At 41.1% G+C, this 25724-nt stretch overlaps 1 protein-coding gene and 1 long non-coding RNA gene across 14 annotated transcripts in view; one reads left to right on the top strand and one right to left on the bottom strand.

Annotated features, from left to right (window-relative positions):
- RC3H1 (ring finger and CCCH-type domains 1) overlaps window positions 1–11419 on the bottom strand; it is a 75882-nt gene extending 64463 nt beyond the window's left edge. For 12 of the 13 annotated variants that reach the window (XM_075422633.1, XM_075422639.1, XM_075422642.1 and 9 more), the window contains exon 1: window positions 11242–11419. The gene's annotated coding sequence lies outside the window, so the exon portion shown is untranslated. Of the gene's footprint in view, window positions 1–10576; window positions 10653–11241 lie in introns of those variants that run through there. The other variant, XM_075422635.1, reaches the window with a different exon arrangement.
- LOC142361591 (uncharacterized) lies at window positions 11313–25462 on the top strand. The gene is made up of 5 exons (XR_012764219.1): window positions 11313–12046; window positions 14519–14630; window positions 15522–15601; window positions 23310–23366; window positions 25043–25462. It is a non-coding gene; the product is annotated as an uncharacterized LOC142361591 (long non-coding RNA).
- Window positions 25463–25724: the final 262 nt, after the last annotated feature.

Raw genomic sequence — 25724 nt, 5'->3', positions numbered from 1 at the left:
AAAGACTGCTGCAGCAGCCCGTAACTCCAAGTTTTCTCACTGCTCCTAGAACCAGAGTTGCAAATGCAGAAGCAATCATGTAAATGCTACAATAGCTGACACAAAAATAGCTTACAGGTACCAAACTAAGCCAGATCTCCTCTTCTGGTCAGCCTTGCAGTAGCCTCACTGGTAATAACAGCAGCAATATTAAGATAAAGAACCTAAGTTTCACAGATGACTACTCTGCCTGTTTCCATGACACAGGCTGCAACTGTGTTTTAACAGCGTAACCTCGTCTACACCAAAGCTCTGGAGTCATCCAAGGTTAAGAGGCAGCTTGCTGCAGATATGGCACTGAGCCTAGAGAGTTTCAGCTCTGCTGTAACAGTTCCATCAAAACACCCCCCAAAACTAGTCAACATAACATTCAAGATTTTCTCCACACCTCTGAGCACGGTTTAGTTGTAAAAATCCAAACACTATTCAGCATGGACAAACCTGCTCATCACTTTTAAGTAGTGTTAAATGACCATTCACGAGGCACTTAAAGTGTTTAAATATCAGCAGGAGAGGTCACACAACTGTTGCTAAAAAGCAGGTTAATTCAGGTACTTCTGACTCAGAATGTAATTGAGCCTCATTTGCTTTAAATGCTACTGGCACCCAGTGATTCAATTTGTAGCACTGCTAAAAAGAGCAGTTCCAGAGGCCAGAAATAGCCAGGGGCAAGGTGCTCCTTTTCCATAAGACTTTTCATGTAACCTTCAATTATAATGGAAAAAAACACCCCAAAACCAAAAACCCCACCTTAAATATTTTGCTGCTTTGGTGTTAAATCTCACTTACCTTCCAGATTTATAAAAATAGCATGTTTTCTTTACAACTTTACAAGATCATTAAAAACTGTACTCGTGGTTTTAGTGAGTGGAAACAAAAGGCTCAAGTCTCCGGGTTTCCATTAAACACCTACGGTTAACCAATAACAAACATCTTACAGCTTAGCCAGAAAAATGAAAGCTGCTGCCTTTTTTTTTTTTTTAATACAGCAAACAATGCAAGACATTCGTGTAAAAGATGAAAAAGTCTGAACCTCCAACATCCCACCAATCCTCCTAGCTGTAAAGGATGAGAGGTATATTTTTATTTTTGGGAGGAGCCTGAATTCAAACGGGAAAAATAGTATCTTACATCCTCTTAAAAGAGGTTTCGGATTATAACCATAGTTCTAAAAGTTTAAAGTTACGTAACTTGAAAATCATCCAACCAAGAGGCCAAAATATAATTTCAGGAAGTTACCTGTTACAAATCCACCGCCAACCTGACGAATTTTGCTGCTCCAGCCCTGTAACACCCGTTTTGGTCCAGACATGTAATTCTGTCTTTTCGAAGAAAGTTCTTTTATCTACTGCCTACTCTGCATGAAATTTGTTTCAAGTGGAGCAGTCCAGGAAGAACAATTTTCTCATTCTCAGTTATTAATGCGAAGTCTTAAAAGCGGTATTCATTTCTGAAAATGTATTACAACTATACTATAGCAGTATCTGCAACTGGAATGACGTAAACCAAAAAAGACTTAGGGGAGTATCTCACAGACTATTGCCAGAGTTCCATTAGTAAAAAGTATATAGCTCTCCATAGCATGCTGAACTAGTCCACCTATTTAAAAGCAGAGGGTAAACTTCTGTTAATGGACCTTATTCACAGAAGGTTAGATCTCACTCATGGAAAACTAAAGACTGGAAGACACTCAGAAAGAAAACAAGAGTAGCTGCAAGGTCAAGCATCTTTTTTTACTTCATTTGGGTGTGGTAACTTCCATTAACAAACTCCTTCCTGAAGTGGTCACAGCCCACCAAGAGCTTTTAACAGGCACACCACCACTGGCTGCTATGAGACTGCAAGTGTTTGAGCCTTCACATGCCCCAGCTGCAATATTACCTTTCCCGCTATCTTGAGAGTAAATATCAAATTTTGTAGTTACTGCACACATGGACTTCACAGAAAGCTACTTCTATTTTTTACATCTCCTTCTTTTAGAGTCCTGAAATAGAACGGATGCACTTAGCTGCCAATCACACCTCTACCACTGCAGATCAAGCCACAGTAAGTGACAAGTAAGCCTTGTACTAGCAATATTTGCACGACTTGATCATTAAACTCCCTCTATCTTGCACTGTGTAAGCTCCTGATTAAACAGCAGGTATGTAAATATACGATAAGGCATGGGAAGGGAAAACTAGGCATTGAAACCATCTTACCGCCCTTGCAGTGAACATCCCTTTACACACTCCTGTATTTAGCCACTTGCCATTTTGGGAATCAAATCAATGACAGTAAGCTAAAACTGAACGAAAAACAATTCAAAAAAGATAATTCTCAAAACCTGTAAGCCAAAGACACCTATAATAGTACTACTGAAGCCCTCAATTGCACTGGGAATTATTTTCTTTAATATACAAAACCTAAGAAGAATAAAGTGTTTAAATGTATTTATGAGCATACTGCAGTCACTGGATTTTCACAGGCTTACTGTCAATTGTCATTCTGTAATGACAACTCACATACCAGCTTGTCACATCAACATGACTGACTCCATTCCCACTTCTCAAAAGCTACACTAATTCATTAATGTAATTTCAGAACTTATCTGATGTGCTGGAAGGAAAGGATTGCTGTCACTCACTTCCCCTTCCTGAAGGCTCCCAACCACGGTCACATGAACTGGCAAACGAACCGGTCTACGGCTTTCTTTTTCCCTTGTCCTGGGGAAGGGGGTGTGGGGGAAAAGACAACTAACATTTTTACTTGGCAGGTGAATTCATGTATTACTCACAGGAAAACACAGTGGAATGTGTTTTTCTTCCCTTCAGATTTTACATACAAGAAAATACGCCTGTGATCGTTTTAATACCTAGTGAGTAATACTGACACCACACCCCGTTCTCATCATGCAGTGCCTAATGCGATAGCCACACCATTACACCCTCAAATACTGACGTATAATTTACCGTACCGATATCAAGTATTTCTGTGGATGCCTTTCTTCCTGGCATGTCCTGAAATCATCTACATCATGCCCAAGCTACAGCTTGACAGACCTCAAGTTGGGCTATTCTAAACTGGTCTAGCGAAGCTGAAAACCCACATAAAAATGGCTGCGATCATATAATTTCTCCTCAGAAACACACCCAGAGACATCCCCACCCAGTTCTTGTGTGCTATTTTGTTAGAAACATTAGACTGAGAAGTTCCACTGAGAAAGCAGTGACCAGAAAAAGCTAACTACAGATCTCTCTGCTTGCTGAAGCCATGTAAATCCTCAGACTCCGAAAACCAAGGGGGAAATATTTCATGTTTATGAGCTACAGTGCAGAGACTCTGACACTTAAATGTAGAATAACCCAGTTGAATAATTTCTGATTTCCCTGGTACAGCAATAAATGCTAAAAAAAGCCTGAAAGCAACTTGCCAACTTTTTATGTCATCTTATTAGTCCTATTTTTATTTCTTCCTTTTCACAAATGCTACAGAAATGAGACAGAACATCACACATTAAGGAGAGAATGAAAATTTTGCCAAGTATTTTCTTCCCCACACAGGAACGTATTCTGCAAAAACTGCAGTGATCAGTGAGAAGATAAGTCTTCTCAACTCTGGTAATAATTAGAGAAAAGGGATAAATTTAGTACAAGTATAACCTATGGAATTTGCTTTGCAGTCACAAAGCTGTCAAGTCTCTGCTACCAGATCTCTCTTGCTCTAGCCAGAACTCTGCCCTTGTCTACCAGCAGCCCTCAAAACAAGAGGTTGAAAGAGAAACACTACTCTCAAAATCCAAGCAGGCCATCAAAGGTGACTTACCACAATACAGGTCCCTAGCCTGGAAACTATCTACTGCGCTGCGCCTTTTTGCTTTCTGCTAAACTGTTCAGGAAAGCTTTGTCCACAGCCTTTCACTCGATTATTTTAATAACAACAAAAAGAAGTATCCTGCATCTCGACAGACTCTAATGTCCCAAGTCACCAGTAAAATGCTAGGCAGCATCACTGAAGGGAAAACTGAAAAGCTCCGTTTCCCAGTGCATTCTGGCACTAGTCAGAACTAGGTTATTATTCCTGTTACCTCCAGTCACCTACTGTCCTTGGTAGGCAGCCTTGTACCTCTATGAAAAAGCAGAGAGATGGATGATTTAGAATGGTCTCCAAACACCCTGTCGACCCTTACTCCGAGCACCTTTTCTGTGCACTACATCACAACTATCAATGCAAAACAAATTGTTTCTCTCTCTGAAGATCCTCAACACAAATCAACATCCTTGAGCTTGACAAATGCAATAGATGATTCAGAAGAGAAAAACAGAGGGAATCATGAAGTAAGCAGTCTTCATGTCAGGAAAAGGCTCCGTATAAAGTACAACACAGTAGATAAACAGCATAAAAAGGTATCACAGAAGCAATGTGTTCAGACAGCAGTCACCATGTGATTTAATACAGGACACAAACACATGAGAATAACAATGTGCACAAGTGTTAGCGAGTCCAGGAGACCTCCCTGATGGCTCACACCTTTCCCGTAGAATCCAGCAACAGCTGACAACAAAACAATCACATTTAAAATAGTCTGGACTATTCCAAGCAACCAAAGTTTAACTAATTCTCACTTTACTGAACAACGTTTTCTTTCCACTTGTATGAATCACCTACAAGTTACAGTGTCCAGGCTTCCATCTTTATAGCCTGGTTAAACAAGGAAGACTAAAATTAAAATTCACTGTTTTAACAGCGCTGCAAAAAAACTTCAGTTAAGACCTCTCTTCTAATTAATTCTACAGGAGGCCTTTTCATGCAATTAAACAGGAGAATGACTCATAAACAGGAAGGACAGCCTAAGTCGTAGCCTCTGGTTTAACTTGCCCAGTCCATTCCATCAAGCCAGTTTAGCCTAGCTTATTTTTATCTTTCTCCTTTCAAATTTACAGCAACAGCCAAAGTAGTCACGAGGGAGCTCGTCACGAACAATGCTCCCTAACTTCTCACCAGAGTCAGAGGAAGCAGTGACATTTTGATAGTCCCCAGTAAAGTCCAAGAACAAAGAGTCCCACGGTTGCTCCCGTGCCCAAACAGCCCATCCTGCAAGCCTGAATTGTCAAAGCAACAAAATTAATAAGCAATACTCCATCTCTGTTACCTGCATTGGCTAGCTGAATTGAATACTGGCTCGTATCAGAACAAAGTTAAATTAAAAAAAAAGCTTAGAAGGTAAGTAGCTAGTACCAGAGAATGAAAAATCATGAAAGAGAACAGGAGAGGTAAAGAGACCAATGGATTCAGCAGAAGCAAAAAAAAAAATCCCACAAGAAAACAAGTGCATTTCAGTAAGCAAAGAAATAAAGACTCCTTACAGAAAAGTCATTTCAGGGGTGGAAAGATACATGGCAGTGTGGTATTTTCTTTGTAATTGCTTTAGTAATTGTAAGACTTTGCCCTATTCTGATCTATTTTTGAACCAAAATCCACATTCTCTTTACAAACTGAGTAAGACTAAGACTTACTGTCCTTTTGGAGCTGCTAAGTAAGAGCTAGTAATTTTACAGCTTCCAAAAATTTTTTTTCATGTCTACCCACACAATAATTAGTAATAATGCAGTTGACCAATGACAATTTCACTACTATAACAAACAACTATTTATCAAGATCTTTTAAATTTGGTTAATTGGTTCTCTTGTTTATAACAGGGTACTCTGTCATCTTGGTACATTACATTTAAACACCTGAGCTCCTCAGACATGTCCAAAACAAAATGCCCAAACGCCATGTAAACCAGACTTCTTAATTGCTCTAGAAGAGAAATGCCTATCTAACCAAGCTAGAAAATACGTCATACATTACTAGGAAGACTTTTCATTTACAGAGGGGGGAGGCTGAGACTTGCTTCACAGTATGCATACACTCCTACTCTTTCGTCCAGACGTCCTGTCTGAAGCAGGACAGCACTTTGCCATTTCGTATCTTCTCAAACCACTCGGAGCACTTCACTGTGGCACAAAACCCAGGCTTCATTTTTGTAAAGAGAACTTAAGATTTTTTTAAATTGTGAAACATCGCAAAGATGATTGCTACACTGGATTCATGAGTATGAGCACATTTTTCAAGATCTTATTAGCACAACATTCACTTGTAAAGGCAGAGGAAAATTTTCTACTGAGCCTCCCACAGAACAGCTTACATTCAGAAACATGAGATTCAATTATCTTTAGGCCTGCATAACTGCCAAAAATATTAATGGTCATAAAATAATATTTATGCAGCATGTAACAACTTCAGAACACCATGTAAGCTAACCAAACTTACTTTCTACTATTTCTTTCAAATTTAGTGGCTATTAATTTCAATCAATTTCTCCTTTGATTCTTGCATCTTGGCACAGAATTAAAAAAAAAAGGGCACAAAACACTTCAGTATTGCCATACGGCAAGTACCAGATTCATCAGATACAAACACTGGGGAAGCAAGTCTTAACACTTTCATTTGTTTGTACAGTTCCTAACATACAGCACCTGAAGGACTTTCAGTCTAAACTGATAACAAAGGGGGTGGCGGAACAAGCTGAAAGAATTTACTTTTCTTCTAAGTCAACAGTAAGAGTTTTATTTCACTCACTTTTCAAGGGCATTTACGTTACACTGTTGTTAAAGCATGGAAGAGTTAAGTCATTCAAGCACAACTGCTGCAAAAAGTGAGGAGTGCTAAGTCAGTACGAACAATGTTTACTCTAAAAACAAAGCACAGAGAAAGTTAAATGTTACTGAACACTGGGAGTGTTCCACAGAAGCTAGTTTATTAATAAGTAGGTAATTAAAACCATCCTCCTTGGCATGAATGTCAATTCATTCACTTTGTAATACCTTCCCTGAACCTCACTTCTTTTGCTCAAAAGATAGCAAATTTAAATTTGAGTTGGAGACCAACACCACCTACCCCAATTTATCAAAAAAGCTGAGCTGCAGGTCCCTGAAGACCTGCAATGCAGAATAAAGAGACAAGACTCCTGCTACTCTAGTAGAAGCCTCCTTTCAAAACAGTAGGGAAGTTAAAAGTTGTACCCGAAAAACTTTCCAACTTGTTCACCATTTGAACTGAAGCAATTGCTAGAAATGATGGAGGAAGTTCTGAGAAGACCTTTAGAACCAGGCTACAGGCACTACTGCTCCATCAGCAGATCAACCAGAATTTTATCACGAACAGCAGGTTTAAACACAACCATACCTCAACCTTTAAAGCCTACCCTGACAGGGTCTGATAAACACGGAAGCATGCTGAAAAATAATGACATTTGGAATGCCCAGATTTTACGTTAAGATTAACAGCCTGCTTTTAAACAGTAGCTGGTTAGCTAATTTTATAAACACCTATTAAACTGGCATAGTAGAGAGATGAGACCAACCAGACTTTCCTTGTTGCAACAAAAACCAAAAGAAATCAGCAACCACCTGCTAGATTCTCCCAGACTAGCACATTTCAGTTACGTCAACTACTCCACACGCTCTGTTTCTTCAGTTGTCTTGCAGCTGAAGCACCTACAGAAGTCTCAGATTAGCATAAGACAGACCCCTTGAGCTCCAAATATTTGTGCAATTGAGAAACAAAAAGTTTTATTAAATATTAAGAGTCTACCTGCCTAACATACCTGCAATATGTTGCTGATGTATATAATAAGCCATCTCTACCTGTGAAAAAGTTGCCCTAGACCACATGTAGCTGCCTTCCTTCTCACTGCATAGTAAAGAAATCTCAAGGGAGGGACAGGGGGACAACCCATCACACTCCTCTACAAATTTCTAGATAGAGCAGTGCACAACTGGTACTGCTCCAGACAATATAAATTTGCAACAAATAACGTAGAAAACTGGATAGTTCAATCATAAACAAGTGGCACACAATGAGTTGCTACCATGCAGTAACAGGAAAGCTACTTCCTCAAGCACTCTTACCAGAGAGTCTTTTTATAACAGAAAAATCTATTTACAGTAAGCTGACAGGGCTTCTGCACCTTCTTGCTCGTTACGCATTTCCACAAATAAAAAAAACAACCCTCAATAGAAATCAGATAGCCCTTTGAAATCTAATACTATTTCAACTTTTACCGTACTGGTAACCGAGAAAATGAAAACAAATGCAAAAGATAACTATCAAGAGACACATTTCTTGAGAAAAACAAGTGGTCAAACTAAGTGATGGGAACTGCACCTAATTCAGCACACGCTGTGGAATATCTCTGTACAGAAAGGAAAGTAACAAAACATAAGTAAATATTTGTGGTTTTCTTTCTCAGTTATCACAAGTCCATAGACTTCAGACTGCATTACTGTAATACAGCCTACATAGAACCTTGAAGGTCACACTGATATTTCAGCTGGTGCAGCTCTACTCCTATACAATAATGGTTTCATATTCATTACCAAGTGCAGGCCAAGGCATTAACTTCAAACTACAAATTCCCCTATGGCTTATCTCTCATGTACTTTGAGTCAGACTGTTTTTCTGGCCTAACAGCCAACATTATTTGGGATGCTCCAGCAAACAACCACCCGATTTACTGGGTGCAGGAAGATGAACCACAAAACCACACAGAGTTTCATCTGCAAAATGATTCAGTGAATTCACTGGGGAAAATAATTTTAAATGTTGAGCAGGCTTTGCAAAAAAATCAAAAAGTTTTATAAAGGGTAATCTGCTTAAGAAGTACCTTATACTGACTACTGCATAGCTATTTTGAGATGCTCGGCATGCTTGGGAGCCTAAATGCAGGTGAGTTCTTTCCTTCTCGTTCAGCTTTAGGCTTCGTGCTGTTTGAAAGCTGTGACTCTACAAGTACTTTCACATGAATGAAGCATTTTTTCCCGGTATCCAGTACGTAAACCACATGATTTCTTGGGTGGAATAAACTAAAAAAAGAGGTAATTCTCCTTCATATTATTACATATTACTAAATGGGAAAGGTCAATTCCCCAAGTATCATGAAACAGCCTTTTGCAGCACTTGTTAGTTATGAGATACAGAACATAAAACGGGCATCTCAGTCTCTGCCATCATCATCAGAGGTGATCACCATCAGCATCATCCAAGACTTTTGAACCACAAATAAAAAGTTAAGTCAATATTTTAATATACATGTTCACTCAATCTCAGCTTCTGCAACGCTTAATTCAACAAGATTGATAATGGTTTCCACTCAGATTGCTGGTGAATCACTGGCAACATCGCAGAAGTTTCCAAAGGCAATCTTGTTAATCTATGTTCGTCTGCTTCAGTGTGACCACTTTTATATAATAATACCATGTCCTAAGACGCCCGTAAATCAAACCCTGACATACTCATGTATGCAATTTCTGTAGTCATACATTCATCTGTTCATTAGAACATTAGTTTTTGAAGTCATTATCAGCATATAATAATCTCCTCGTAAATTTCTAAAATATTTTGCTTTAAACTAAGCTAGTTTGGATACAAAGCTGACCGAAAAAAACCCCAACCCACCAGAAAACATTCAAGTAGCTTCCCACTCATCTCCATTAAGGTTACTGCTGCTCAAAATTGATTGACAAGCACACCACTCAAGTCTCTGGTTGTCAAAACAGACTGCTCTGATGGTACCTGCGTTTCTACATTTCCCTCAAAGCAGCCTGTCAAGCTGTCTGCTTTGACAGAACCTTTTCTAGGACAGGAAGGTAAAGTGATAAGCTACTGCTGGGAAAAGAAAAGGTTGCTAACTGATAACGTCTGCTTCTATTTATGTTAGTCGAAACCATAATTTCATATCAGCATTGTGTATTAATGGACTGAAGAAAGCCATGGTGCTACTGGTGAAGCTTAGAAACCATCAATAAGGTACACACTCCTCCTGGAAACACTGGGTTATTTACACAATTATGGAGTCTCTTATCAGCCTCATTGACTTCGAACACAGAAATACAGACATTTATAGTTGATAAAATTAATGCCTTCCACATCCTTATAAGCCTGAAGGGGGGAAAAAAGGCAAGTTTAGGAACACACTGATTCTGCTTCATAGTATTGCAGCGTTACCTAACAACTCTATAGTTATGTGACACAAATAGGGTACAAACGCTGAATTTAACAACTGCATTCCCCTTCCACGCAGAGCCATTAGAAGGTAGTGTTGCTAAACCAGTTACAATTATTAAAAGCAGCTCCGCAACAGCCCGAGTTACCTCGGACCTTTTCATCATCTTTGCAAAAATTTTTTTTTTATTTTTCACTTCAGCCATTTGCAATATAGTAAAATCACAAAAAAACAGCAGAGGGACACCGGAGGGACAGAGGATTTTTCATTCATACTTGACTGAAATAAAAGGAAAAAAATAAGAGAGCTACTCTAAGGAAAAAGACAACTTGCATCTGGAGAAAACTACATATTCCCAGTTCCTAGGTAAAAAACAACCCATCAGAGCCCTGTTTTAAATCGGCACAGGCTTCACAACGGCTTCCGAGGACAAAAACGGACACCAGGTCACCCCCAAAAGCCCATTAAAACGCGAAGACACCAACACCGCGCCCCGGCAAGGACCCTTACCCATCCTCGCCCCATTCCTCCAACGCCCGGAACGACGCCAAGGCGAAAAGCCAGCGAGAGCAAGCGGGGTTTCTCGTCTTAAAACCCGCCTGGCTTGAGCAGGGCTCTCCCCCCGCGCAGAGGGGCCGGGAGCCACCGCGCTTCCCTCAGGCGCCGCGGACAAAAGAGCGGCAGCTCGGGGAGGGGGGGGGGGAGGGAATGGAGGGAGGAGCGTCCCCTCCTTCCCCACCGCCGGCGGGAACGGGGGGGGCGACATTATTCCCCCCACCCTCCCCACCGCTGTTCTTCCAACCACGCAGAGCCCTCGGAAAGGCGACAGCCGGCGCGGGCCGCACACAAAAAGCCGCCTGTCCCTCCGCCGCCGCAGCCTGAGGCGACGCCGCCTCCCCACCCACCCGCCGGGGCCCGCCCGCTCCCCTCCGCCTCCCCCGCAGCTCCCTCCCTCCCGGGGGCGCTCGGAAATCGAGCCCGGCAGAAGCCTGAGGCCTAGCGAGGCCGGCAGCAGCACAGGCCCCGCAGGGAAGCGCAGCGCCCGCCCCTCCGCCGGGGAAGCGCGCAGAGCCCTCCCGCCAGCTCCCGCGAGGCCGGCCCCATTGTTCCCCGCGCCCCCGGCTCCCCGCAGCCGAGCCCGGCAGCGGGAGGCAGGAGGAGAACAGCGCACTCACCCCACGGGCCGGGCTCCCCGCAGCGGCCACCGGCCCCCCTCAGCTGCGGCACACGGGGGCGGCCACAGCGCCCCGCTCCTCCGGGACCCGCAGGCCGCGGGGCCGCGCCGTCGCCTGCCGCCCCACCGCTGCCGCCGCTGCAGCAGCGGCCATCTTGAGCGCCGCCTGCCTCCCCTTCACCGCCTGCCTCCTCCTCCTCCTCCTCCTCCTCCTCCTCGCTGCCGCCCGCCCCTTCCTGCGCCCGGCCCCCCGGGGCGGGACCGGCACCGGCACCGGGAGAAAAAGCCGAGTCACGGGCGGGAGCGCGGTGACGGGGGGCTGTTGGGTGGGGGTGTTGTCTGCTGCCGCTCTCCCTTCCCTTTTTGGGTGGGTTTTTCGTTCTTTTACCTCGTTTTCTCGTCGCCGCGGATCAGGAGCGAGGCCGCGGGGCCGAGGTGGCGGCTCTTGGTGCGCTGAGCGTGGCCTGAGGAGCTCTCTGTGTGGGCAGAGCCCCCAGCCCGCCATTTTCTCTCCCTCAGGGCCCACAGTAAAGGGGAGCTCCTTTACTCGGGATACACTCTGGTTCCTCTCTTCCCTGCTGTGTTTGCCTTATGCCATTAAAATTTAGAGCTTGGGAGTTGTTTTATTTTCTTATTCAGAGGGGAAAAACCACGAATGCTGTGCAGGGCAAAGACCGCTTTGTTGCCTTGCCCGCCAGGCCCGTGGGAAGGCGCAGAGCTGGGCTTCCTACTGGAGGAGGTTCCCCCGCAGCTTTCTTTGCTGCAGGACACATTTAATTCTTCTTCGGCCTCAACCAGCACCACAGGTAAGATGTGTTGGGGACCCTCCAAGCCTGTACGTGTCACACAGTAACCGTGGGCTACAGAAGAAAGTTTGAGGTGAGGTTATATCTTACACGTGTTGATGGCTTGCTGCATTTAGTTAGCAGATACTGATAGTTTTACAATGTTTTGAGAACCAATTATTTAACATCAGGATATTTCAAGGTAGAATCAAATTCCCATTTTATGGGAACATGGACTGTGGTGTAAAATACTAAAGAATTTGGCCAAATTTATTTCCAACTTCAACAACAAAACTAGAGTTTGGTGGTCCCATCTTATTCCCCAGCTGGAGGCTCTGCAGGGTCGATGCTCATACGTGGTCCTTGTGCAGGATGCTATGTGTGGAATCACTTCTGAATCCTGGATAACACTGTAAGGAGCATGCACTCTGTTACCAGCTCAACATCTGAACTGCAGAGGACTACGTGACCCTGAGATACCATGAAAACAGTGCAATGTCAGGTCGGTAGTAGCCAGGCCCAGAGCCAGGGGCTTGAGACAGCAACCTGCAAAAGGAAGCTGGGTCGTGAGATGCAGGCAGAAGCACAGAAACAAGTAACAGAGCTGAACTCCTGGACTTCAGGGAAAGCCTGTACAGGGAGATCTTAATTTTCAGCTCCTATTTCTGACTCTTGTATTGATTGCAGACAGATTTTCATGTTAACTTTACGGAAAACATGGTAGTAGCTAAATGTATTATTTCTCTGTTTTACTAAAGAAATTGTCTCTATTTAGTATTTTCCATCAAAGCGATTAAACTTGATACTTATCAAGGATTAGTGCTTGAATAAAATAATATAAAGAACAGCTATTAAATGAATTTCTGAAAACAGGGTTTTCCTGCCATATTCACAGGCGCTTGGAATCTTACAAACACGGAAGGCTAAGATTTTTAAAAAGACCACCTTTAACTTAGTTGGAGCCTTACTATAAAAGAAGTGTAACTCGGTGTAAATTGGGAAGTTTAACATGGAAATGTGAACCTTAAGTATTATGGCCGTTTTGTTGTTGTTTCAGAGAGATCAACAGGAAGGATTTAGAAATCTACAGACAGAAATTAAAATAATCAACATCTCTAAGCATCAGAATCCTTTGTTACCATCATTACACAATAAAATACCTGAATGAATGATTTAATCAAGACTATCGTAGCTAGATTTAGAAGTCAGGGATGATCACAGATAAGTACATTATTATATTTTTATCATTATAGTGGCATTATAATATTTCCTACAATGCCCCAATGAAATATTAACACCAGTTCTTAATGACTGTATAAATTATATGAGTCTTTGTCATGAAGTGCAGTCTTTCATATAACTAATTGGCAAATTGCAGCATAGTTTTAGTTCCAAAAAAAAAAAAAATCTGAATCATTGTACTCCTATCTGATTAGTCCTTCCTCTTGGAAATCAAGTGCTAAGCAGTATCTCAGCACGTTACTCCAGGTGAATTTAAATATCATCTTCATCCTATTACTCTAACTTAAAACTGTACATACCACAGAAAATTTTTGATCAGCAATTGCCATCTTTTGCAGACTCCTCTCCTAAATGTTACACTAGAAGTGTGAGCCTTATTGAAGTTACCACTGTCCTGTTCAGATGCAGAAGACAGCACTAGGGGCTAAAATGGCAGGTGTTCTTTGCAACCTTTGTTTAAAGTCACAGAAACTGGAAACGGTTGAGGGCTGAGGGCATCCCGTTACTTCCTAGTTTATAGCAGGTGATTGTATGCAGTACATCATTCTGGTGTTCTGTTCAGTCTGGTTTTTAATACTTCAACCTGGAGGCTTCTACCACTTCCTACACTTGGTTCCTGTACACGGAAAACTGAAAGCTTTTAATTTTCAGGTAGCTTATGTTTTCCCTCAGCATTTAATACTATTACAACTTAGTAAATTCTGTTACCAGTATTTACTTGCTAGCAGCAGTTTTCAGTATTACAACATGGTTTACCGCAGTACTGCATTGTTTAAATTTGAAGAAGTGGGATCTGAAATGACCTATGGTTCTTGTGAAGTAACATTGCAAGGATGAGTACTTTAAATCTCAAAACCCATTTTAGACCTCCATCAGAGGAACACTTTTCTAAGGATTATTCTTTATTCTGGATTTTAGAAGTTCAGAAATTTGTAGATGAGCTTGTTCTGTCTTTGGAAACTGATCTCACTAGATACCTAGTTTATTTTTAATGTCTACTTACTCGTTATGCGTCATTTCTTTGTGCATGACACACTGCTTTAGCATATGAAACACAAAACAGTATTTGCTTTTAGGATTACTGTTTTCATATTGCATTTCAGCTTACTATTAAATCTGCTGTAATTTATCTCCAGTTATTTACATTGTTTTTTCTTTTATGTCCTTAAAAACCCACAGGAATTAGTTTTAATTCTACAATATATCATCTTAATTTTCCATTCCTCCTTTTTCTTTTTTTCTTTCCAAAAGGGGATAATGTGTAGGCATGGTTCTAGGAATCTACACTTGTGAGCACCCTAATACTGTTCTTCAGAATATATGAATGAATCCCCGTATGAGCCTGTACGATTGAGAGAAACAGGTAACATATCAGTGTCAAATGGTATCATTTCATGATTTAATTTTTATTTTACTCTTTCCATATAAAACTGTGGTAACAGAATAGCTGTCTTCGTAAAAAGAAAGATTTTTTTTTTGTTTAAATGCGTTGGCAATGTTTCAGTTTACTATTTTAGTTTTCTGCATGACCTGTAAAGCTGATAATAATGGAAAATTTCTCATTTTGAAACCTGTGATATCAGAATGAAAGGCAAGAATTAAATATTTTTCCAGCTGTCTGCAAGCACTTAAAAAATGTCCTTGTTATTTCACACAGACAAGGTTTTTGCATATATCATATAAAACAAAAGATAACAAAAAAGAAAATCCTTAGAACTTTTGTGTGGTTGACTATCATGTTAACAAAACCTAAAATTCCTGCACTTCTATAAAATTCCACTGGCAAAAGCAGAAGACTGAAGCATATCTGCTCAACAAAGTCATTGCAAAAAAACCCCAGTACTCATTAAAGAGTATGCTGAATATCGTCCAAGCCTGTGTAATTCAGATGCAACTTTTAGAACTAGTTATATGTGCTTATTTTACAATAATAAGACAATGATAGCAAAATGAAGTATTCAGCTGTGGAAGGACATGCTCTGAATCTCGACCATAACCTGTAAGGTTTAGATTTCCTTTATACAGCAGAAGCTTGAATGATGTAAAAGAATGTGAAGTGCATAAGTGTAAAATTAATATTCCTCTGTGAATGCTTCTCTCTCAACCCTTCAGTTTGCGGAAGCAAATAATGCTGTATAACCCACCAAATGTTGTCAGATTTGTTTAAAAATTTGTAAAACTTTTTGCAGTTATTTGATGCTATACATAATTGATCTGCAGAATATAAGTCAGTTACAAACACCTGTGTTTTCAGGCTGGTAGGAATGCAGAAAATCTACGCAAAGATACCCTGTGGCTTCAGTTGCTGTGGAAAAAGAAGTAGTGATAAGGAAGGTAAGAAACTTCCCTTTGATAATTTCTCATGAGAAGTTTCACTTAACTGTTCCATGTGATTATCCTCCTTGTCCCACTGGCATTTAGGGATGCAATATGCTGACATAGTAGTATGTGCCACAGATTCTCATGGTACTTCTTACTGCCTCTCTGCCTACATATGATTGCCTTGTTTGCTTCAATCCCGGAGCTTCCAGTGTCGTTAAGCAACATCTCTCTCTAAGCGTGACAAAAATTTTGAAGCATCATAAAGTACAAGAATTCGCAGCAAACAGGAGTGCAAACCCACTTAGAGGCTGTGAGGATATCAGAGATTTAGTATTCACTGGGCAGAGCAAGTCGAAGTCGCTACTGCATACTTGTTGTTCTGGTGCCCTCTGCTGAAATAACCATCTGTTTGGCTTCTGAATCCCCCCCGGGGAGGGTAAAGAGCCTCTGCCAAGTGCCATATGCTGCCACTTCTTCATCTTGCACTTCAGCTCCTTGATTTATTTCGTTTTCTGCTGGGTCTCAAGAAAAAGCAGAAGTACGACCTTTAATTTCCTTTCCTTCCTCCAGTGGTGTTTATGTTGAAATTTGTTCTTTTCTCTTCCTTTGTAACATTGTTACATCACATTTTACAACAGCCTTTTTAGTGAGTTTGGGAAAGTAATATGCGAGTTGAGATGACAAAGAATGAAGAAAATCACATTTTCTAAGAATTCCAGCTTGGGTGTGTGTATAAAACCAAGAACCATCTAAATTGACAATGTAATTTTTGTTCCTTTCTGGCAGGTGTCCTCATGAACTGTAAAACTGGGGGGAAATGAAAGATGGGTAGGGCAATACAGTCAACAAAAATTTTCTATGGCAAGTCAGTAGTACATTTGTTTAGCTGCATGTAAAACCACAGCCTTACTCTCACTTTGCAGGGGAAGCTAAATTGTAGAGGTTAAGCAGCTTTTCAGGTTCACGTAGCAAGCAGCAGCAAGATGAGGAATAAACCCTGTGGTCTGGTCTTCTGTTCCAACCACTACACCTTATGCATCCTCCACGCTTGTGCAAGTTACAGTAATTACATGATGACAAACCTGTTATCTGAGTAATTTTTCCAATCAAATTTCCCAGGTAGACCACTCTTACTACAAGTAAAAGGTTGGACTGTCTCGCATCTCTGTAGTCACCTCACATTTCTGCAGTGAAAGAAAACAGGCTGACAATTTCCTGGACTTATTCTTGCTTAGTATCACCCATGAAGACTCAAAAGTTTTGTACTGGTTTGGTTTGAGAACAACTGATAAAAGACTTCCCCAGTGCATCTTCCAACAAATGGGACTATCTATTCCCACAGGAAAATAAAAATAAAGGACCGAGTAAGCCTTAGCTTATCCTAATGTATGGACAACTGCATAAAGTCAGTTTAGGTGGTTTTATTAGCGTGGGTTTCAAGTAGCTGCTGCTTATTCAGATCTCAGTTCTAGCAGTTTTTAAAAGGTAAGTTGTTCAGGTCATTGCAGAGGGACTTATTTTACATTTCATCCCTTGGTGATTTTTGAGAAGAGACCTATAAACAAAGATCAATTTTATAACATGTACCTGCTGTGCATGCTTGATAAGCAGTTTACAAAAAGATGATTTTCATTGGAAACATGTGGGATGAGATTGCTATTCAGAGATCATAGCTGTGTGGTGATTTCCTTTAGTCTTTACCAGATTCTACATATCATGTCTACTTTGACAGGCAAGTTCTCACACACGCAGAACCCTACCATTTTGCTAAGAATTTCCTCCTCTGCTTCTAAATTTCTTTTCAGCACAGCATTCTCGGTTTCTTGTCTCTCATTACTGTACTTTTAAAAAGCTGTGACCATTCCAACAATTCAATTTCAGCAGGAAACAGAAATTTTTGATTTGTAAATGTACAGTATAACTTGTTCATGTTGTGTGTGTTCATTTGTTTTTTGTTAATTGTCATCAAGAATTTAATCCTAACCTTGAAAGATTTTTTTTAATATTCCAGCTGTTAAATGTATTTTTTGACTTGGTTAAAAAGAACATGTTTTATAAAAAGTTGCTATATTTTATTGTTAATAAAATAACAAAATTTTTTTTCAAACTTGGTGATTTGTTGGTTGAAGGCTATAGTAATCTGACATTCCATGTGATGCTGCCTATGCTTCTTTGATGCCAGCAGCTGAAGGAGGCAGCATTTACAGAAGAAGAAAAAAAAGGAAATTTATTAAAGGGAATCAGTAAGTTGAGTGAAAAATAGTAAATAGTGGAATGAGCTCTCATTACCAGACAGGAAGAGATAGTATTTGCGGTTTGGCTAGTTAACTAGTTTTGGTGTTACTTTTATACGTAAGTTACTGATACAATTGCTAAAGAAACAACAGTGGAAGGATCAGAACATACTGTAAGTACAGATGGAGCTTACATTGTATATACATTTCTAAGACAGCCAATTAATTTCATTTTGGCAAAAGTGACATCAGTTTCTTGGTGATTAATGGATAGTGTTACATACTCATTGAGGCTCATGGAAGGCTACAGTATAGGCAGAAGTTTTAGCCTGTTGACAAAACCAAAATATTTCGAGAAGCACAGTTTCTGTTCTGTTGGGGAGGCTTCTTGCTCTTGTGCATAAGGCCACAGCCTCTCCAGTCTATTCGTCCCCAGTGCTTTTGGTGTTCTGGTGGCTCTGCTAGGCAGACACATGCTGCCTGCATGCAAAAACAGGAGTCAGAAGGTTATTCATCTTCCTTGTAAAGTCCTCAGTCTTTACAACTTGACTGTAGTTGAACTTGAGTTCAGCATTTTGGTATCAGAAGGTTGTTTATGTTGCAGTTTATCACTGTCTCTCCCAGGCGGCAACTTTTCTTATCAGTGTTTCCATTAACACACCGTGCTCTGCAAGAAAAGAGCAAAGAAAGGAGTGTCCTCTATTTTCATACACAAAACCCACCTTCTTGAATTTCCTTTCACAGGAAGCACATATGCATATATACACTTATTTGCATATTAAATAGACAAGAGAAGACTAACTCTACCCTACATAGGTGAGTCAGACATTGAAAACCTGTTGAGAGCAAACATACTCATTTGCTGATCTCTCAGGTGTAACAGCTACAACTCACAAGTGTCAGGAGGCAGAGACTGAGACAAACTGGCTTTGTCTTGCACTTCTCAAGCTCACAAATCCAAAGGAGAACCCTAGGAATGCAGTATTAAACTGCTAAAAATCTGACCCTCAGTCTACATTGACAAGACATGAGTCTTCTAACTCAGCAGCATGAAATGTAAACATTGGAAAAAAATATTGTTCACCCTATAAAATATTTTAATTTTTTTTGATAGAGCGCTATAATCACCTGAGCAACTCAAGGAAAGCGCAGTTAGAGTGTACATTAATTGACTGATACATAATTGGCTACAGCATGTGAGTGAGCGCTTCTGATGTGAAGTTGTGTACTGTGTAGAATGCATAAAACAGTTACGCAAAATATGTAAGGAAAACTGAACTGTCTTCCCCACACTCTGTTTAATGGTTTGGTAATTTTGATACAGATTTAGACCCAAGTGTTGCTTTTTCAAAATGCCTTACACAAGAAGGAGAGAGAAAGATTAAAAGTTGTAGTGATAAGACCTCTGTAAAACATAGATTGTCAAATGAATTTATATTACATACACAGTGAAGTGATAGCATACGTGACACAGGTCTACAGAAGATCAGTATAATCCTTGTCAGCTTTTGCATAAATAACCTATTTTCTCCAGCCCCATTTCATATAAGAATTCTAGGTTGAGATACTTAACAGTGTAAAAATGTCCCCTTCTCTGATTCTTCTGTCAAATCTGAGCTCGATACCAATTAAATCATCAAATCCATGTTTCTCAGGAGGAGGCAGCTTCCTTGGTACCTGTTCTGTTCCACTCCTTACCCCAAAAAAGGAGAAGGGATGCTCCTTTCTTTCTACTGACCGTTTACTGAGCCGAGCCACCCAGTTTAGCAATGCCCTTTGAAGCCTGCCACTGAATTCAGATGTTGCAGGGCAGGGCCAAGGTGGCCACAAACAACCCAGTCATTCTTGCCCGACACAGGGAAAGGCCCAGTGCAATTCCTTCACATGCTTGCAGTCCTATGTGTAGTCATACCTGGCTGGAGAACGCAAAAATTTAAATGTATTACGAGAAGCTGGAGTGAAAGGAAACCTTATTCCCATCAGAGAACCTAAGAGCTAGAAAAGTCTGAGCCTGGTGAGAGACAGGGACGCTGTTTCTCATCACACAGGCACAGGACATGTTGACAGGTAGCAAAAGGATTTTGCATGGTGATGGTGTTATGCGGATGCCTTCAGCTATGTGTTGCAAACTACAGATCACAGCTCTAAAAAGTGTGTAGCTACAAAAGAGCTGTTGCTCTTTTTTTAACGCAGAAAGGATTTTGCACTTGTAATTAAAATTGTATTATAAAGTTATGCATTTATATACTACAGGAGTCCTTCTGGGTGTAGTTTTCAAATGGTTCTCAACTAAATTGTGTCTAATTCACAAAGTTGTTATAATGCTCTTTGTCATTCAGGCTATCTCATTGCCTTCTCTTGCTTTTCTGGATGCATATTTTAGGAAAGTTACACAAGTTGTCCTTTGTCAGCAATTCCTCATAGGTCTTTATATTTCTGTTATTATGATGTCTTAAGTCTAGAAGGTATTAATGTTCTGAAGAGTAACTGCATTGCTAAATGAATCATGCAAATGTTACAAGGAAATTAAGCCCTAAATTTGTAAATCTGCAACGTACAAAAAGATCATACTGAATGTCATTAAAATATAGCACTAATGTGTAAGAATTACAAATCGTTGTTTGATTTCTACAAAAAGAATGTTGGTAATTTTTTAAATCTCGGTAGATACGATGTCACTTTTAATTAAAATAGATTTGTATGGTTATGCATTTATACACTATTTCATTAAAATGTCAAAATACTTTATAGTTGTTCATTAGGAATCCAGGACTGAATTCCATTGCGTCTCAGTTCTGAGTGACTGTGGGTAGCGTAGATCTCAATTTATTCTCTGTGAAATAGAATAATTATTTTTTGAGGCAGCTAGAGGTAAAAGAATTTGGAAATGCAGTCTATAGCTGTAACTTAACACAAAGGCCACATTTTCATCTTAAAATCTCTAGAAACAACATTTTGTGTGTTTTCTCCCACTTAATACTGCTAAAAATAAGCTATTGCTTCAGTTGCAACCATTGTCAGATTCTTATCGATTTGTTCTGTCAGAAATAACTTGTAACTCATTTCTGTAGTATTGAACCACCAAATATGGGAAACTAAGAACCACATTATAAAATAGATTATCTATAGTCTGTTCTTGATTACATGGACAGTGTATTTGTTTAGGGCTGTGTCACTGTAATGAGAGTATTTGAAATGTGCTGAACATCTTTAATGCATGGAACTTCTCCACATTTTGTGTCTAGAAAGTCTCAATAGGTATTCAAAAAGTGAAGTGCTTCTCATAAGGTTCAAGTATTGATTAATTTACCTGTTGAAGGGAATTTGACTCCATTTCACCTCTGGCGTACAATGTTTGGCACCAGCCCTATGATGTTAAGGGTATCAAACCTCCCTAGAGAAAAGTCACTGCATGAGCTATTCCTCAGTATTTCCTTCCAACGCTATTAGTTGTAAAGCTGAAAGAAGTCACTCACTTTTCTGGGTTTTAAAGCTTACTCCAGCAGTAAGAAGAATATATTACGCTAGTGTGCTCAAACATGCTGTAAAGACCTGAGGCAAGGTCACAGAATCACAGAATGGTAGGGGTTGGAAGGGACCTCTGTGGGTCATCTAGTCCAACCCTCAGTTATCCCAGGTCCCTGGGATAATGCTAGCTGCGGGAGAAAAAGACCACAGCAGGATCAGTTATAAACACTCACTGAAGTTTCATTTCTGTTTTGGTAATTCTGATTTAACAAGAATGATACAAACACACAAAAAATTGCTGGGACCATGCCATCCATACAAATTGCACACTAGTTTATTCTAAAATAGATGCATAAATATGTTTTCCCAGCATTGCTGCCCCCAAGTTTGGGGCTTATATTCTGAACTATAGATTTTCTTCCTATTATTTATAGTGATAGGCTTAATTACCTCCTAAATAGGAGTTCTTGCTCAAGACTGTTGTCAGACCTCCCCGGACAGACCCAGTAGTTCCCTGGTTTCCGATACAGACAGGTCTCTGGCAGAAGGACTGGTTGCGGGAGATGCCCATTCAGGGCACAGGCTGGACGACCCTGGCTTTCCATTATCCTTCAGAGAAGGTTAAACAGAATTCCCTTTATCAAGACAATATTTATATGTGACCTCTGTATAGGTCAGGCTGTGGAAATTAGCACACATAGACTTTATAGCCCCGATTAAGTGTGCGACTGGATTCCTTTATTACCATCTGTCCATCTGTATTCCACTTCAGGTCCCTATAGTGGTTAATGCAGGAGAGGCCTGGTGTTGGGTGTTTTCTTGGTGGATTTTAAAGGAAGTGATTTTTTTTTTTCCCCCTAAATGTATGGATGCTCTACATCTTCAGGATTTTTGTTACACCTCACAGGATATTAAGGATAGGCTTTAAGTATGCTAAAAAATAAAATCTCATTAAATGTTTTAGCTTGAGAGTTCATGGTGCAGAAAAACATTATTTCCATTATCAAACAGATGGGCTGGTATGTGTATTCACTTCTCTTGTATACATACAGACTGCTTTTTTTACACAAATTCTCGTATTTTTCTAGGCTGTACATTGATACATCTTTGGCTGGTCAGATGTCCAGCTGAACTTCTTTCAGTCATACTTGAGTGTGACCCGAGGTCAGGTTGTCCAGACTTCTGGGAGTTGTTTCCATTCTCCACGGAGATCTCGCTGATTGAAAGCATGTGCCCAAAACTGAGAACTGTTCTTCACCAAAGCCTTTTTTGTGCTCAGTGGCTCAGTGGGGTGGGAGAATGATTTTGCTGCTCTTGTGTTTGACAGTCTTTTTCTACATTTCAGTAAGCAGTTACACTTTGCAACACCAAATCGCTGTTGACTCATTTTCTATTTGTGCACTGCTATGAACCGAGACTTTTCTCTAAAGTAATTGCTTAGACAGTTTGTCTCCAGCTTACATTTTTGCAGTCAATTATTCCCAGCTATACGCAATAGTTTCTTGCCTTACGGAATTACGTCCTATTTACTTCAGATCTTTGTTCCAACTCGTCATGATTTGTTTAATTCTAATTATATCTTCCAAAATGCTTGCAGCTCTCACCTGAACAGGATATCCTCCACAAATATGATAAAAATATTCTCTCTCCTGTTGCATCACAGCAGCAGTTCAGGACTTGGGATGTACGCATATGCAGATCTCATTTGCTACAAACTAATTATTTGATTGTGAATCATTTGACACCACTTCTGAGTGCCATTTTCTGAGCATTTCACAGAAGTTCGGTGTAGCCAGTGCTCCTCTCTTTCTTATGATAGTATTGGATGATACATTGTCAGAAGCCTCGCTGAAGTCAAGATGCCATGATTTTGTTTTGAGATGTTATTGTTGATTATTATTAATCTTATTGTCCAAGGCCTTACAAATAATTCGCTTAATAATTTCTTCCAATATTTTGTCTGATACAAAGTAAAGCTGACTGGCCTCTGATTCCCATTCCTTCCTTTCTGTTTTAAGGTAGGCACCGTTTCCTTCTTCCTGCTCTCATGGATCCACAGTTCCGATTTCTTGAAGGTAATTAATTGTTAATGGCTTTGAGATTGCTTAGCCATTTTGCTAAACATGTTGGCTGAAACTTACCTGGAACTTGAGTTTCATGAGCATCTTGCTTGAGTGGATTCTGTTTCTTTGCTTAGCTTAGCTTGATGATTTGTTTTTATGTTGATAATGTTAACTGTGTAAGTTATCTGATGACAGCTGATGTTTTGGAGAAGAACAAAGCAAAAAAATGAGGCTTTGGCCTTCCTCGCATGACGTGCTAATAGTGTCCTCACCCACCTGAGAGCAGGTCGGTTCTTCCCTGGTCATCTTTCACATAAGCTTTTTGTTGTTATGCTCTGTGGTTGTTTGATAGTTTTAGCTCATTTTGTGTGTTAGTCTTTCTGGATTTTCCCTACGTATCACAACAATCACTTTGTTGTCTGTTTTAGTAATTTAACCTAGATTCTGCGTTTTTCAAAAGGTACAAGCCATTGAAATGATTTAGATGTGGCCAGTCTCTTGCTAGCTTGTTTTCTCATTGCAATGGTCTGTTTGTGGCCTTAATATTGGTTCTATAGGAAACTGCAAACTTTCCAGACTGTGCTTTACCTTGGATGTGCTACAGTGGGACTTGGCATTCAAACTGTGGGTTTACCGAAACTTCGTTCCTTCAAGTCCATTGGTTTCTTTCCCTTTTGAAGAGTCATTAACTTATTTTATGACCACCGTCACCCATACAGACTCTCAGATTCCTTTCTGAGTTGACCACCGTCACCCATACAGACTCCCAGATTCCTTTCTGAGTAGGTGTCTAGCTAGTTCAAGTCATATCATCACCAGTTCCTATGCTTTGCTGGATTTTATTCAAATTAAAGTACCATGCGCTTGATCTTTCTCGTTTGTGGGTTGCTAACGGGTCTTTGCTGGGACACTGTTCCTTTCCTTTTTGCCATTATCCAAGTATTTTCACTAGCTCTGCGCCTTATGATCCTTATCCCCGTACTTGTGCTTCCTTAACACTCCACCTTTCCATAACAATAAGCAGTCATGGCAATTTATTAATAGTTTTGGTTATGACTATAATGACTTCTGGTTCCTGCTGTTTATTAGCCGTATTCTTACATACACGTGCAGCATCCGAGTACGATGTCAGGGAACCTTTTTACACACAATCACAGAATGGCAGGGGTTGGCAGGGCCTTCTGTGGGTCACCCAGTCCAACCCCCTGCCGAAGCAGGGTCACCCAGAGCAGGCTGCACAGGACCACGTCCAGGCGGGTCTGGAATATCTCCAGAGAAGGAGACTCCACAACCTCCCTGGGCAGCCTGTTCCATGCTGTTCCTCTATTGTAATACTCAGTAAAATCATTCCACTCCCCCCCCTTAATTTTGTTTCTTTCTCCACATTTCTGTGGTTTATCTGTACGCTGTGGTGTGATAAAAATAATCTGAAGATAATTTAAGTTACACCAGCTGCAGACAACGAGGAAAGAGATGCAATAGCAACAACTACAGCGTGGGGGACGGGCATGGCATACAGCTGGCCAGACAGTCCCGCTGTCCTCTTCCCTGGGAAATGCTCTCCTTTGCCGGCCTGGCCAGCTCGGAGGCTGGTTTGGTACAGCATCGCAACGCCAAAAGACCACGTACCAAACCAACCACCTCCCGGCCTGCTTGCGTATTCTCAGTTTGCTTTGCCTTTCTTACAGCATACAAATGAACGCTGAGGAGAATTAAATGCTTGGATGGATTCAGCATTCAGGAGTCCGTTAAGAAGCTCTCCAAAACGAGCCTTCTGGGGTTCTGCTGCTGCAAGTGATGGTGCCTCAGCCCGTCCCCCAAAGCTCCCCGCAGCGCCCTGATGGCAGAGCGTGGCTGGGAGTGCCGCGGCTGCGTCGTCGCGCGGTTGTCGGAGCAGACGCACCAGCGTGCCAGCGTCACGGGGAGCGCGGCCTTCGCGGACGAGAGCGCGACGCGCACGCGGTGCCCGCGCGGGAGCCCGGACGTGGCGGGGCAGCAGGACGCAGCCAAGTGATGAAGTTGTGCTCTGCGTTGCCGATCCTCAGCTAAGCGGGGAAGTTCGCGCACCAGCTGTGTACGTTTTGTGGTTAATTTAAATTGTAATTTGTTTCACACTCCAAAAAGAAAAAAAAAAAAAGAAACCAACAAGACAACCGTTTATTATTTAAGCATACTTAAAGAGAAACAATGCTGATATTTACGTAAACATACGCCTCTATTTGCTATTTAACAACAGCAGGCCCCGCTGAGGGGGGAGCGCAGCCATCGCCGCGCCCGCCCGCCCTCAGGCACCGCTCGCGCCCCGTCAGCGAGGGGAGGGAGCGGTGCGCGCGCGCCCCCGCCCGCTATCCGCCCGCCCGCCCGCCCGCC

The sequence above is a fragment of the Opisthocomus hoazin genome, chromosome 6 (assembly GCF_030867145.1).
Source record: "Opisthocomus hoazin isolate bOpiHoa1 chromosome 6, bOpiHoa1.hap1, whole genome shotgun sequence".
NCBI classification, from domain to species: Eukaryota; Metazoa; Chordata; class Aves; order Opisthocomiformes; family Opisthocomidae; genus Opisthocomus; species Opisthocomus hoazin.
Note: the sequence above shows the minus strand (reverse complement) of the source record. Positions and strands in the feature narration are given on the sequence as shown.